Source organism: Typopeltis vanoorti, chromosome 9 (assembly GCF_054136105.1).
Source record: "Typopeltis vanoorti isolate ZY-2024b chromosome 9, IOZ_Tvanoo_1.0, whole genome shotgun sequence".
Taxonomy (NCBI): domain Eukaryota; kingdom Metazoa; phylum Arthropoda; class Arachnida; order Uropygi; family Thelyphonidae; genus Typopeltis; species Typopeltis vanoorti.
The window spans coordinates 92230356-92245359 of NC_143557.1; the positions used below are offsets into that span (position 1 = coordinate 92230356).

Here is a 15004-nt window from a genome sequence, read left to right on the forward strand (position 1 = left end):
CACTTGACCAAAGACTAGAGACCACAGATATGAGAGTCCTGAGAAAGATTATAGGCATGAACAGATGGCATCAATGGCAATATCATATTAAAAACGAGAATATTAGGAAAGAACTTGACATTGTCAGCATCCAGGAATGCATTAGCAGAGCTAATCTCAGGTGGTATGGTCACTTAAACAGAATGGGCGAGGAAAGATTAGCAAAACAAGTGTTCTCTGTCAGTTTGGCAGCAAAACGACCCAGAGGAAGACCAAGATATAGGTGGATTGATGCGGTACAAAGTGCCTTAGATGATAGAAATATAAGATCTGATAATGTTGGAGTCTTGACAAGTAACAGACTGATTTGGAGGAAAATTGTAGATAGGAAGTTAGTAATGATATAATTTTTGTCATGTAGTACTTACTATCATATCCTGTACACCCCTTGAGGGTACATGGCAGGAATTTGATGATGATGAGTTTTGTTTTTTTAATTAATAATTATTTTAAATTATTTTTTATCTATGCAGCTTTCTACAACTGGTCTTATGAACTCTAACAGTGTAATATCATATGCTTCAGATGTGACAGAGACATGAGTTACTATGCATATGATTTATGACTCATTATTGTGATTCATGATTTGAATGTAGTGAACAGTTTCTCTCCCTGATAATGTCCTCACTGAATGAAATATATTGCAGTTTATAAATAAAATTCTATATAATTTTTGTTACATGTGTAAGCCATGAAACATAATTTTGTAATGCTATTACTATTCCCTATACCTGGGGCACCTGAGGAAGAAAAAAAAACAGGACTCTAAAATATATATAAATATATATCTGTACTGCTTTCAAACCTCATCTGAAACTGGCTGTCCTTATCTGCTATCTCCCCTCTCTGTTCAAAGTGTTTACAAGGTTCTTTATTCTTGTAAGCAAATTATCTTATTATGGTCAAACTGTGAGATCTGGCAACATCCACCTATAAGAACACAAGAAATACATCTGACACCACTACTATGGTCAGTCTGCTGGTCTAGCTGACAATGCTTTGGATATCTTGCACAGAATCAAATGGGAAAAAACTACTATGCTTCACAGCAACAAACATAAACTTAAAATTTTCTTAGAATAAGCAGCAGATTTGCCAAACCAGCTTAATCTTAATAAATATGGATGTGTTAACCTTCCCAGGTTATCAAAGTGGTTAGCTTATCCACTCTCCAGCCAAGAGGCTGTAGGTTCGAATCCTACCAAGAGCATGGATGTTAGTGATTGTGTTAACCGTTTACCATGTGTGCTGCTGTAAACCTATATCCTAGTGCGGTATGGCCTTTGTACCATACCGCACCTATAGAGAACACTCCTCATAAGACTTTAAGCTTTTAGTCTATTTTCTTCTACTTATTGAGTTATTTTGCATGTGCTTATACAATTCTGTAGATGGTATCCCTGATAATGTCTCTGTGACACGACAGACATGGTAGATGCACACTAGATAACAAAAATTGTTTACTACCTAAAAATTCACAAACATTTGTGTCAAAAGATTCAAACTCATAATCTATTAGTTGGAAAGCAAGTATGTATGCTATTCATTCCAACAGGTCTAGCAGTTCACTGCCATTACAGGAAAACAGGAATAAGATAAATTTGTTAATGAAATATGGCTAATATTAAAAGGTTGATTGTGGATAGTTGGGATTCAGAGCCAATGTTTGTGGAACCTGCTTTCCGAAATTTAATAAAGATAATGTATAATGAAAAGAATACAACTGTTTAATCAAATACTACCTTAATGATCATTTATTGATACTTAACTGAAAAACCTTAATAACATCAGCGAATGAAGTCACAGAAAACAACCACATACATTTTTATTATTTTCCTTTTGTTTATTTGGTTCATACTGTCTGTTATTTTTGATACTTTACATCCTGTATTAGTTCTGAATTAGGAATGTGCTTGCTCCAGCACAGTCAACTCCATGCACTGTGCTACAGCCATCCGTTCTTAAACACCATGGCAGGTACTAAGTTGTCTTTTACCACCTATGAGATTCAATTTCCCTGACACACAGACACAAATTTATAGGGCCTCCAACAGGGCTCCAGAAATCCACTCATGAATTTTCAGCCAGGTTCTAAATGCATTCAAAATATAATGTTTTCTTTGCATAATTTTTTTTAAAACATTATCTTATTAACTGTCAAGTTATTTGATCAGGGGCAGTTGCTAATGAATTTATTAAAGAACTTTCATTTCCAACCAAGAGATAGCATCTTAGGTAATTATTGTGATTCAGATTATTATGTCACTACATAGAGTGACAAGACTCATTGTGGGAAGCCCACTCTAGAAAAGACAGTCTATCATATGACTCCTGGAACTTATTCACTGTTCATGCTCTCACCACTCTATGAGGCAATGCATTCCATGGTTTAACCACCCTCCATGCAAAGAAACTATTCCTTACCCTCCTTCTCAAGACTTCCTTTTGCAACTTCCAGGGATGATCCCCTTGTTCCACCAAATGAAAGACCTCCCCCAGTGTCAATCCTGTAACTACCTCTCAACAGTTTAACTGTCTCAATCATATCACTTCTCCTATCTACCAAACTTTGCAGTCCATGTTCCGTCAGTCTATCCTCACAACTAACATTGCAGTCCTGATATCATCTTTGTTATCTACCTCTGCACTCTTTCCACAGTTAATTTATCCCCTTCAAATCCTGGGGACCAAATCTGAGCACAATAGTCCAGATGTGATCTGATCAGGACTTTATACAATGGAATGACAACTTATCTCTTCTGGTCAGAATCCTTCTCAGTATTGCAGCAATCCTCAGGGTTACCTTCACCACCTTTATAACATGCTCCCTGAATTTCAAGTTTCTATCAATCATCACCCCACCCCAGATCCCTTGCCTCCCTTACTTCTCCCAACAGAGCATGCAGCCTCCCATCAATGTATCCCAAACTTCAAGACTTTACATTTAGCTGAATTAAACTGATACCCCCCATTCATTTGCCCATCTGTCCTTTTTATTCAAATCCTCTTGAAGGGCTACCACATCTGTGCTATTACTAATAATCCTTCCCAGCTTCATATCATCTGCAAACAATTGAATATCCCCCCCCCCTGCAATCCATTGAAAACTCTGCAGTTCAAAATAACAACTGCACTGTAGTCATTAAAATGAACTTAAATTTTTAAAATTTACAGAGCACTAAATTGCAAAATGTTGACTGTTTATGGATTTCTTCCTTTTTTTCAAGTTTATTTTAAAGATTGAGTTGTGAGGGCTCTGCAAAAAAAATTTTGCTTGCTTCAGGGCTCCACTTCAGCAAGAAGTTTGGGAAACCCTGGCCTAAGATTATCCCTCAAGAATTCCAAAAATTCTATTTCCTTACTACTACATACACTTACCTCTTCCCAATTTATACTACTGTAGTTAAAATCTCTCATAACACTCATTCTTTTTGCACTTGCCAAGCTCAACTGCTCTTCACCCTCTATGCTCCCTGGCTTATAGCAACACCCCACTAAATATCCTATCCTGTCCACCTCACACCATATGCTCTCAAAACCATTAATGCCACTGCCCTCCAAATTCTCCACTCGAGTGGACCCTTCCTATCCTGCTGAAAAATGCTATATACTGATACTTTTATTCCTATCAGTATATCATCTTCCATCAACCATGTCTCAGTGATCCCAATAAGCTCTGGACAGGCTGAGGCTCTCAGCACCACCAATTCATCTACTTTATTCTGGATACTCCTCACATTAGTATAAAGAATCAAGGTATTGTCACTGTTTCTATACCTATCATTATCCCCTACAGACTCCACTAGATTCAACATCACATGATGTATTCTTCCTTTTTGCAAGCAGCTATTCTCACAGGGGACACCCCAGTACCATCTACCCAGATAATTCTTGTTTCTCTGCATTGACACAATTGACTTATTCAATGAACAACATTCTCACCTGATGCCTACATCCTTTTCCCTTCAAAAGCCCTCCAAGCATCAACATAATCCATCTAACACATTCTGGCTATCACATTATTCATTACTGACACTCTTCTGCACAGCTCTGCATATCATACCTGGGCAACATAGTCACTATCTTCCATCTGTACAACCTCAAGAATGAACCTTGGATCTCTCACCACCCGATTCACACAGCCTCTCAAGTTATTCATGCCCACCATCACAATTATCTCATCCAATCTTTCATCTCACTTAATTGCCACAGTCACACTATCCTTCCTCCAGGCAGACACTCCTCTGGCATTCCATCTCACACATCACAGATCATCAAGTCTCCATACATCACATCCCTTACCATTTGGTTCTTCCTTGCTTGCCTGCATCCTTTACCCTCTATCTCCTCTGACACTTTCTTTCCTTGTTCTCCCGCTTATGTGCCATTCTGTCATCTCCATCTTATCTTTCTCTCATTCCCTCTCTTTCACTGGTTCTCCAATTCTCTCCTCTTCGATCATTCTCATAACTCTTTCACTCCTACTCTGATTTGCTTTGCATTCATTGTTTCCAGTCTCCTAATCTCTTCTTTCACACTTCTCAAGTCATTCCTGATACATTCCACTTCTTTCAGCACATCTCTCTCTCTCTCTCTCTCTCTGCAAGCTACCTACTCTTGCTTGACATTCATCCTCCCAATCAACACCATCTTCCAAAATTACATCTTTCAAACCTACTACCCCCCCCCCCCACACACACACTTTTATATTCTCATTCACATGCTGCTCGCTTTCCTCATCCATGAACATGCTACTTATCTCTCTTGGTTGGTATTCATCTATTTCTGATGTAAGCTTGCCAAGGTCCATTATGCTAATTTCTAAATCAAAGTACTTCCCATTTTCTACATTTTATGCAGGCGTGCACTCCCTTGTCTCTCGTCATTCGAACTGCCGGGATGTACACATGTTGCATACCACAAAATCCCGTAGCATGCTGTGTAAAATGTAGGTGGAGGACTCAATGACCATTGGCAAACTGAATTGCGACTACTGCCATTATTCAAACACTACACAAAGAATACTAACAAACTATATTAAAATATTACGTTTAAGTACAATTCCCAAAGTACAAACTACCCACAGACTATACATTCTATATAGTTTAGATTTTCTGTAAATTTAAAGTAAAACTCTAATTACAACAAAAAGTTATCTTTTGTTTTTTTTCACTGCTACCCCTGTAACAAATCCAACTACAACCTCACTCTCTTGCGGACTCAATTTAGACAGTATTAAAATAACATGTTGGTTATTACTGATGGTAATAAACAAGAATTAGTTAAGGAAATCAAAGACCCCAATATAGATAGGCTGCTTCTAGATGCTTCTACAAGTATTTCAAATGAGGATGAACTTGTCCATTATAAATCAGGAAACTGAAATTGTGAGAAAACTGTGCCAGAGATTGTGAGAATTATAGAACCATTGCTTAAATTTCACATACAAGTAAAGTTATGCTGAAAGTGATCCAACAAAGGTTGGAGCCATATGTGAATAGAGAAATGCCACAAGAACAGGCAGGCTTTAAGCAGGGGTGGGGAACCCCTTGCCCGCAAGTCTATTTCAATTCGTCCCTTGGCTGATGTACTCGTATGTACATGTAAATAAAATTTTATCATTTAAATTCATTATAATTAAATTTATTTAAATTTAAATAATTAAATATACAAAATCAAAAATAAGTAGATTACATAAAATATGATCGTCATACGTCTGGCAACCATCAAATTGAGGCCAGCCATTAAAATAAAAAGAAATCAGGAGCATTTCTCGCGGGCAAAGTTCAGACTTTCTCTGATTGGTTGCTTCGCAATTACCGCCATGACATTTTCCCCGTGTCCAAACATACTGACTTTTGACTTTGTTTTTCTCATGCAGTACTGCGAGTGCCTTGTAATTAACCAGTTGACAACTTTATTCAGTTTATTTTTTTAAATGACAAGTTGTAGTGAAAAGCATAAAAGTGGTGAATGTGCTCTGTTTTGTGAAAAATGGACACAAATATACTTAAAATAAAATAAATATCATTTTTTAAATAAAATAAATATAGCCTTTGCTTGATTGTTATAATTATATGTCTACATTGTAATTTATTTATGTACATTGTAATTAAAAGATACCATATCAGATGAGAATGTTGCACAATACACACTATATAAAAGAATTAAAATTTGCCAGTCGCCCACGGAAGTTTTTAAATGAGCAATTTTCACCCTTTATACTAAAAAGGTTCCCCGCCCCTGCTTTAGAGGAACTAGAGACCAAACAGCAAACATGAGACAGATTATGGAAAGAACAAGAGAATTTCAGGAGGAAGTATTCATCCGTTTTATTGATTATAAGAAAACTTTTGATTGTATGGATCATGACAGACTGTGGATTGTAATATTGGTTGATTTTATTGGTTAAGATGGAAAGTAACAAAGCTGGGCTTAATTTAAACATCAGCAAAACAAAAGTGATGGCTTCTGGTAATTTAAATGAATTTATAATAGAGGGAGATAAAATAGAAATTGTTGAAAGTCATAATTTACTGGGGTCCAGAATCAGAAATGATGGTAAATGTGAAGATGAAATTAAAAGGCCTGTGTAGCTCAGTAAAAGTGACGCTTACATCCTCTGCACTAGGCCACCCAAAGGTAGACTTAAGTTTAAGTCTAGTCGCCGACTAGAGGAAATTTTTCTAAGTCTATCTTCGACCGGTTCCCAAGTTAGTTGATCTCTGGCAAGGGCAAGCGAGTTTTTCATCCCGTAAACTGAAAAAATTGACCATAGAAACCACATTATTCAGACATATACTGTTAGGGTTAGGTACCAAGAGATGGCAGCACTTGTTTTCCCATCTCTTCATTGGTTCCGCCTATAATTAGTGATAAACATGGGCCAACTATCTCTGATTGGCTACTGCTGGAGACAGAACTGCCCACTCAGTTTCCAAAAGCTAGATAGGGTTTAAAGGACTCGCTTACTCCCTAATAGGGAATAAAAAGCATTAGCTGATTTTTTTTAAATTAAAAGATGGATAGTCATGGGAAAAAAAGCAATATTAAACCTGACAAAAATTATGAAAGAGTTTGTTCACGAAGGATGAGTAAGGCCACAAAAGTTAGAATTGTCAAAGCAATGGTATTTTCAGTAGTGATGTATGGATGTGAAAGTTGGATTATTAAGAAGAAAGATAGAAAGCAAATTGATTCATTTGAATTATGAGTGTGGAGGAGACTATTAAGAATCTCATGATTGACCAATAAGAAGGCTTTAGAGAATATAAAGACAACTGCTCCTTGGAAGCGATGATTGCTAAACAGAAGTTGTACTTTGGACTATGTAAGCTGATGAATCATTGGAAAAGGCATTGGAAGATTGAGGGAATGAGAAGAAGAGAAAGACCACAAAAGAGCTAGATGGACAACATAAAAGAACTCACCAACTTGAGCTTACAATTACTGAAAGAAAGGAAAAGAGGCCAAGTGGAATGGAGAGTTTGTTCACAAGATCACCAAGAGTCGAAAACAACTGGATGGCACATAACAGTAGCAAAATTAAAGAGAGACATTCCAGATCTTATATCAACACACTGTATTTCACATAATTTGAATCTGGCTGTTTTAAATTCTATTAAAGGTGTTCCTTTTGTTGCTGAAATTGAAACAGTAATAAAAACTATATACCTTTTACCATAATTCACCAAAAAGACAAAGAGCTGGGATAAGTAGCAGGCATGTTAGAAACAAAAATCCTGAAGTACAAACATTAGCATTCAGTAAGGTGAGTGTCTTTCGAATGTCTAATATAGTGGGGGCATTGACTGCACTTAATTACTCTAGAGTGTCAAATGCATTTGGAGGAAACAGGTAATGGAAAAGGAGATTATGCTGCTGCAACATCAAAAGGCTTGTTAAAGAAATGAAGACATACAATGTATTCAGATAATGCATGCAGAGAGCTATTCTAATGTTGAATAACAAATCTAATAGATGAAGGAATAATGTATTTAAAAGTTGTCTCAAATTACCTGGGCTGAAGAAATGGAAGATTTTGGGAAAGAAGAAAGTAAGATTTTGGTAAATAGTTTAATAAATATTTTGATGATAATGAAGGAATAGTTTCAGTAAATTTGGTGAACAAGTGGTAATCTGTTCAAAGTTGTGGGGAAACATTTAACTATACAAGATATTAAGGAGGTTACCATTTCCCTGAAAACTGCTTGAAGTTGTATAATAGTATGCACATTATCACGTGAACAAGGTTTTAATCAAATAAATCTAATAAAAGAGAAGATGGATCATCAACGAATCACTCCACCCTGAATGATTTATTGATGATGCATATGAATGGTCCCACTCTGCAGAACTTTATATTCAAGAAAAGACAGGCACAGGAATAACTTATAACCAGCTGGTTATAAGTTATTCATACAAAAAACCTAAATATGAGACTTCCTATTTAGGAAGTCTCCTACTTATATATGCAATCAGGTATATATAAGTCCTTTTGTCCATCAAATTCACTCCATACATCAATAAACTGTACATCATTCCTCCTGCACAATTTTCTCATTGACAATCATGGCCCTTCTTAGTTTTTTCCTATTATACCGAGGCAGCAGATTCACAATCTTTATTTTCATACTCTTTATTTTTGCTTCTACTAACAATTCTTTCATATCTTCTCTTGTTGCATATGTCTCACCTTTCAAATCATTTGTACCTGCCAAAACAATTAATTTGTTCACTTCTTTCTTTTGCTTACTTCAACTTCATCCCAAATATTCTTGTTTTTTTTTTTTCATTTTTTTCCTTCCCTTGTCCTTCTCATATCTGTGAATCTGTCCAAGTCATTTTTCAGAATGATACTTTTAGGTTTTTTAATTCTGAAACTTTGGAGTAAGAAAAAATATTCAACTGGGTTGGTTACCAGTCATTTGCATCCTAGTTTGGCAATGGAGATGCCACCTTAGGGTCCCCAAACTTTCCCTAGTTTCCCCTTCTGTCATTTGTACCTCACCAAGCTTCCCACTGGGGTTGCTACCTAGTCTTCACTTATGTTCCAGGCTCTATCATGTGGAGGTGAGAGCAGGACTCGGGAAGAGAAGCTAGGTGATCCTACTTATGGGGATGATATATTGCACATTCATATCCTTTGAACCCCATTTGCAGGCAGATAATTTGTGTTATGGTACATAAACCATATGTGTCATATGGTTTAGGTACCATCCTCCACTATCTTAGTTTAGCAAGAAGTATTGCCTAGTGCAATACTTCTTGCATATTCCTGTGCAATTCCACATAATATAAATTACTTTCTAAAATCATAAATTGAATTTAACACATAAGTAATATGATTGGGGGAAGAGATCATTTTCTGATATGTATTGACATGGTCTAGAATACATATCTAGAGGAGGTGCTTATTTCCTGCTAGAATTATTATTATTATTATTATTATTATAGTAATTATAGAATGGGATATTTTCTAGTACGCCACAGTAGGCAGTGGCCTAGCAGACTTTATCAACGCCCTTGTAGATAACGTAAACACACTTTGTTAATTCGTGCCATGTAATTTTGTGCAATTCGCCACTATCAAACTTAGGCGAGTTTACCTAAACAGGTAACAGAAATGCCTAGACAATGCTTGTAGCGTCCTCAGGTGCAATGTATTTTGCACGGTAATATAAAATACAGTTAACACTTGAACAAATACACGGGTTTGAATTGCGCGGGTCCACTTATACGCGGATTTTTTTTCTGCTAAATATATTGAAAAATTTTTTGGAGATTTGCGACAATTTGAAAAAACTCGCACACGAGCCGCGTAGCCTAGAAATATCGAAAAAAAAATAAGAACAAATTAGGTATGTCATGAATGCAGAAAATATATGTAGACACTGTCTATTTTATCATTTACTACCATAAAATATACGCAAATCTATTATAAAAATTTATCAAAAGTTACTCACACATACAGACCGTACATGGTGCCATTCGCAGTCCAGAAAAATATAAGCAAATGTAAAGATGCAGTATTAAATCAGAACTACATAAAATTAACAGTTATTAATTACTTAAATTTATTTAATTTGCATAAAATAAAAATTTTATAACAACTCATTCATTAGTATATAGGCTAGGCTACCGTGAAGTAATCGTATCGATTACACTAGGCTTCCATAAAGCAATCATGTTGCTGCAGCTTTGTTATCAATGCCTGAAACGTTATATGAATTTCTTTTTCATATTATCTTTTCGTTTCCGATGTCTAGTAATATGTTTAACACTGCACTAATTGATGCAGGTACTAACAGACGATTCATCTTGTAAACAGATGACGTAAACTACGGTATCAATAAATACAGTACAGTACTGTAAATGTATTTTCTTTTACTTATGATTTTCTTAATAACATTTTCTTTTTCTCTAGCTTACTTTATTGTAAGAATACAGTATATAATATACATATAACATACAAAATATGTGTTAATCGACTGTTTATTTTATCGGTAAGTCTTCCAATCAACAGTAGAATATTAGTGTAGTAAAGATTTTAGAGAGTCAAAAGTTATATGCGGATTTTCAACTGCGCGGGGGGCCGGCGCCCCCGCATTCATAAACTGAATCAACCGTACAATTAAACACAATGTTTTGTTCACTCACCAAGTATTCCTTTACAGGATAACAATAAATGCTATAAATTCAATAACAACACAAAAAATAAAATTAACTTTCTTCACTCCCTCCGCTAATCACATACAATATAATACATGTTACAAATTAAAGCGTGACAGAAAATAGAAAACTTTAGGAAACATTCTTTTACTTCACGTTTGGTCCAATAGATGGCGAATACTTTAAAAAAATCACGAGAGACTTCAAAGTTTTTTTTAATTTATTTTTTAAATAGTTCATAGTTGATCAAGCGATACTAACACGATTTCAGATTCTAAATTTTCTAGTATTCGAGAACTATCCCCACACACACACCCTTTAACAACTTGTCCTCGTTTAATAACTTTAAAAAGCACTCATGGTGGACACCATTTGGCAAACGAAAATAGAAGAACACATTGTTTAAATGAAATTGTATTTAAAACCCAGTTTCTTAGAGAATATTATTCTCTCCCATTCCAGACATCGACTAACTCGGGAACGACTGAAGAAAGTCTTAGAAAAAATTTTTCCTCTAGATGGCAACTAGAATCAAACCTATAACGGTTTACGTAAGATCACTTGATACTATGGTTACAAAGGTCATTTTCACATTTTTATTAACAACAATTACTTATATCATCATGAATTATACATACAAGATGCACATCGAAATAAGATTGTTATACCACCATATATAAAAAAGTGTCATCTGTTATATATGTGTAGTTGATACATTATTGTTCACTTAAATATTTTGAATTCCTTTTCTATATAGTTTTCTATATACTGATGTTCACTAATCAGGGATTCCGATAACTCTCAGTTAATTATATATACAAAACTTTCAGACCTGTCTATTATATTAAATTATGGTGTCTTTCAGCTCTGTTGGCTTTTTTTTTCCAGTTAGGTGTAAGGCACGCTATTGTTTATATTTAAATGATGCATAGTAAGTTATATATGGTCATCATGGCAGTAGTAGACCCAAAACCTCCCTCAAATGGGAGAGGCCTTCACCCTGCAGTGGGAGAAAAATAGGCTGTTCATCATCATCATCATCATATATTCATGTGTGTGTGTGTGTGTGTGTGCTTGCGTGCGTGCGTGCGCGCGCGCATCGAAATAAGATTCTCAGACAATCACATACCGAAATTTCGCCTTCTGTTGTTATTGTTATTATTATTCTTATCAACAGACCTGCATGGAATCAAGAGACTCATCGTGGGAGGTCTCACTCTCCCATGCACATCTCATCGTACCTCGACTTAAATGCATTCTCTGTTCCTGTACTCACCACACTCTCAGGCCATGTATTCTAATCACCCCCACTCTCCATGCAAAAATTCTACTCTTCAACCCCCAGCTCACACCTATCATATACAGCTTCCAGGGCTGGCCTCCCATTTTTCCCTTGTCTTCAGATATTCTATGAAAAATCTTATCCACATGAATCTGGTAATTACCCCTTACAAACTTATAAGTCTTGATCATGTTTCCCCCCTCTTCCTTCTATCCACTAGGCTCTGTAATTTGCATTCTCTCAATCTCATTCCGTAGCTCAGTCAGTATAGACGAAGCGTTTTGGTCGGAAAGACCTGTGTTCGATTCCCGTCAGTGACGTGAGGAACCTTTATCTGATATCTTTTGGCAAAAGGTGAGTAAGCCAGGTCTCCTACGGAGGTAGGGGAGGTTTCACCCGGAAACTGGGATTTTTCGTTCCCCAGAACAAGCAAAGCTGCTCTGTGAATACACATGGATTACAGTCATGAATACCTTTCAGCCATATGCCTCTCCCGAGCCCTTAAAATTGGGGTGGGGGGGGTAAAGCATTGGTGAACAACCCTGAAAAAATCTCAATTACAGGGGAGTCAAATGGTGAACTACTCTGTAAAAATCTCAATCTCATTCCAGAGACCAGAAATCAGCGTAGTCATTTGTCTCAGGACCCTCTTCAACATCTCTTGAAAACCCTGCAACCAAATCTATGCACAATAATCCATATGCGGCCTAATCAAAATCTTGTACAACGGAATCAACAGAGCCTTACTTCTACATGTCAGTGTCCTCCGCATCATTCCATAATCTGCTGTGTCATCCTCACATTTTTAGCAAAATGTCCACGAAATTTCAAGTCTCTATCTACCACAACCTCTAATCCTTCATCTATTCTACCTCCTCCAAAATGTCCCTACCAGTCTTATACTCTGCAGTGTTTGTTTCCTAAATTTTAAAACCTTACACTTCTGCAACATTAAACTGACATCCCCCCCTCCAGACTCGCAGATTTAGACAAAATCCTACGAGCCGGAGTGGAAATAGCGACCTAGGGATGCCTGCTTAGTACCTCTACAGTCCACTGCTCTGACAACTGACATATAGGCGAACAGCTCAGTTGGCAAAGCGGTTATTATAATACTCTAATCGTATACAGAGCTTCCATGTGTATTACATTAAATTATGGTATTTTAGTTTTTACTGATGTTTTTTTCAGTTAGAAATGAGTACTAATATTTTTTTAAGACACGCAGTTCGCATGACTGCTTTCTTGAAGTGTTGCTGTTGCACTAAGTTGGCAGTCACACTGATATTCACTAAGCCTGTAAGAGTTATGCTGTTGTCAAAGAAATATCTAAGGTTACATTTATTTATTATTATTATTATTGTTCCGGGAAACTCCAAGGAGTCGACAGACTCATCGAAGGAGGCCCTAACATCATGTCAAGAACAACTATTCGACATTGACACAGTATCTATCATACGTTGGCTTGAAATCATTCACGGTCGTAGCACCCACAACAGACTCTGGAAGCTTATTCCACTCATTCACCACACTGCAAGTAAAAAACTAGCTCAAACACCCTTGTCAACCACGCTCTTGCCCAGCTTCCATGCATGGCCCCTAGTCCTCCCACCACCAGTCATATTTTCAAAAATATCTTCTGGATCAATCTTATAGAAACCCTTCAGTAATTTGAATCTCTCAATCACATCACCCCTCCTTCGCCTATCGTCCAATCTCTACAACACATAAATCTTCAACCTATTCTCATGAGATTCATTCCACAGACCTATCATCTTGGTCACTCGTCTCTGGATCCTCTCCACTTCCTCCCCATCACGAAGAAAACCTGGCGCTCATAACTGGGCACAGTAGTCCAGATGGTGTCTTATCAAGGCTCGATATAGAGGAACAACAACTTGTTTGTCTCTGCATGCTAAAGTATTTTTCAGAAACCAAGTGATTTGATGAGCTGATTTAGTCACTTTTGCAAAGTGCCCCCTAAACTTCAATTCCCTATCCACCAACACTCCCAAATCCCTGGCCTCATCAATCTCCTGGAGTACGGTTCCACCAATGCGATATACTGTTGCTATTCTTTTCACCCCAAAGTGCATAACCTTACACTTTGCCACATTAAACTGACATCCAATTTTCGTAGCCCAGTCCTCCAAACTATCCAAATCATCCTGTAAAATTTTGACATCCTGTGCACTCACAATTGCTCTACCCAACTTTGCATCATCAGCAAACAAGTGAACACTTTCTCTCAAATCCTTTCCTATATCATTGATGAACAAATTGAAAAGCAGTGGTCCAACAACAGAGCCCTGCGGCACACCACTAGTCACAAGCCGTCTTTTAGACTCCACTCCTGCATAAACCACTCTCTGGTATCTCTCCTTCAACCACCCTCCTATCCATCTCACCAACCCAATATCCATCCCCATCTGCTCCAGTTTACTGATTAGGGTTCCATGTGGTATCCTGTCAAAGGCCTTGGCAAGGTCCAGTAGTATCACTGTAAACCCATTACCCCTATCCAGATCAGCCTTCACTGTGTTATAGAACGTGAGTAAGTTACTGAGGCATGATCTACCCTTCATAAAACCATGCTGTCCCCCATATAATATCCCATTTTCATCTATCCAACCCTGTATTCTTTTCTTGACTAATTTCTCTAAGACCTTGAAAATGATTCCTGATATGCTAATCGGTCGGTAATTTACAACAGCAGTCTTGGAACCACCTTTATGCAGTGGAACTATTTTCTCCTCTTTCTACCCCCTCGGGACTAACCCAGACTAGAGACTCAAATTAACACTGATGTATTGACATTGAGGTTATGCAATAGACTACTTACCTCCACTTGATTCACCACAATTCCCGTATAATCTACTGGTTTATTCGTTTCTGCAATGTCACCACCTGGATGATATATACTTGCAAAGTGCTCACTCAGTAACTCAACTATATCAACTGATTCAGTTACCTCCCTACCATCAGCATTCTGTAAAATCATTCTGCCATGTA

At 37.0% G+C, this 15004-nt stretch overlaps 1 protein-coding gene across 1 annotated transcript in view; it reads right to left on the reverse strand.

Annotated features, from left to right (window-relative positions):
- LOC150103248 (protein twisted gastrulation-like) overlaps nucleotides 1-10798 on the reverse strand; it is a 50308-nt gene extending 39510 nt beyond the window's left edge. The window contains exon 1 of the mRNA XM_090398171.1: nucleotides 10699-10798. The gene's annotated coding sequence lies outside the window, so the exon portion shown is untranslated. The remainder of the gene's footprint in view (nucleotides 1-10698) is intronic.
- Between the last annotated feature and the right edge of the window lie 4206 nt (nucleotides 10799-15004).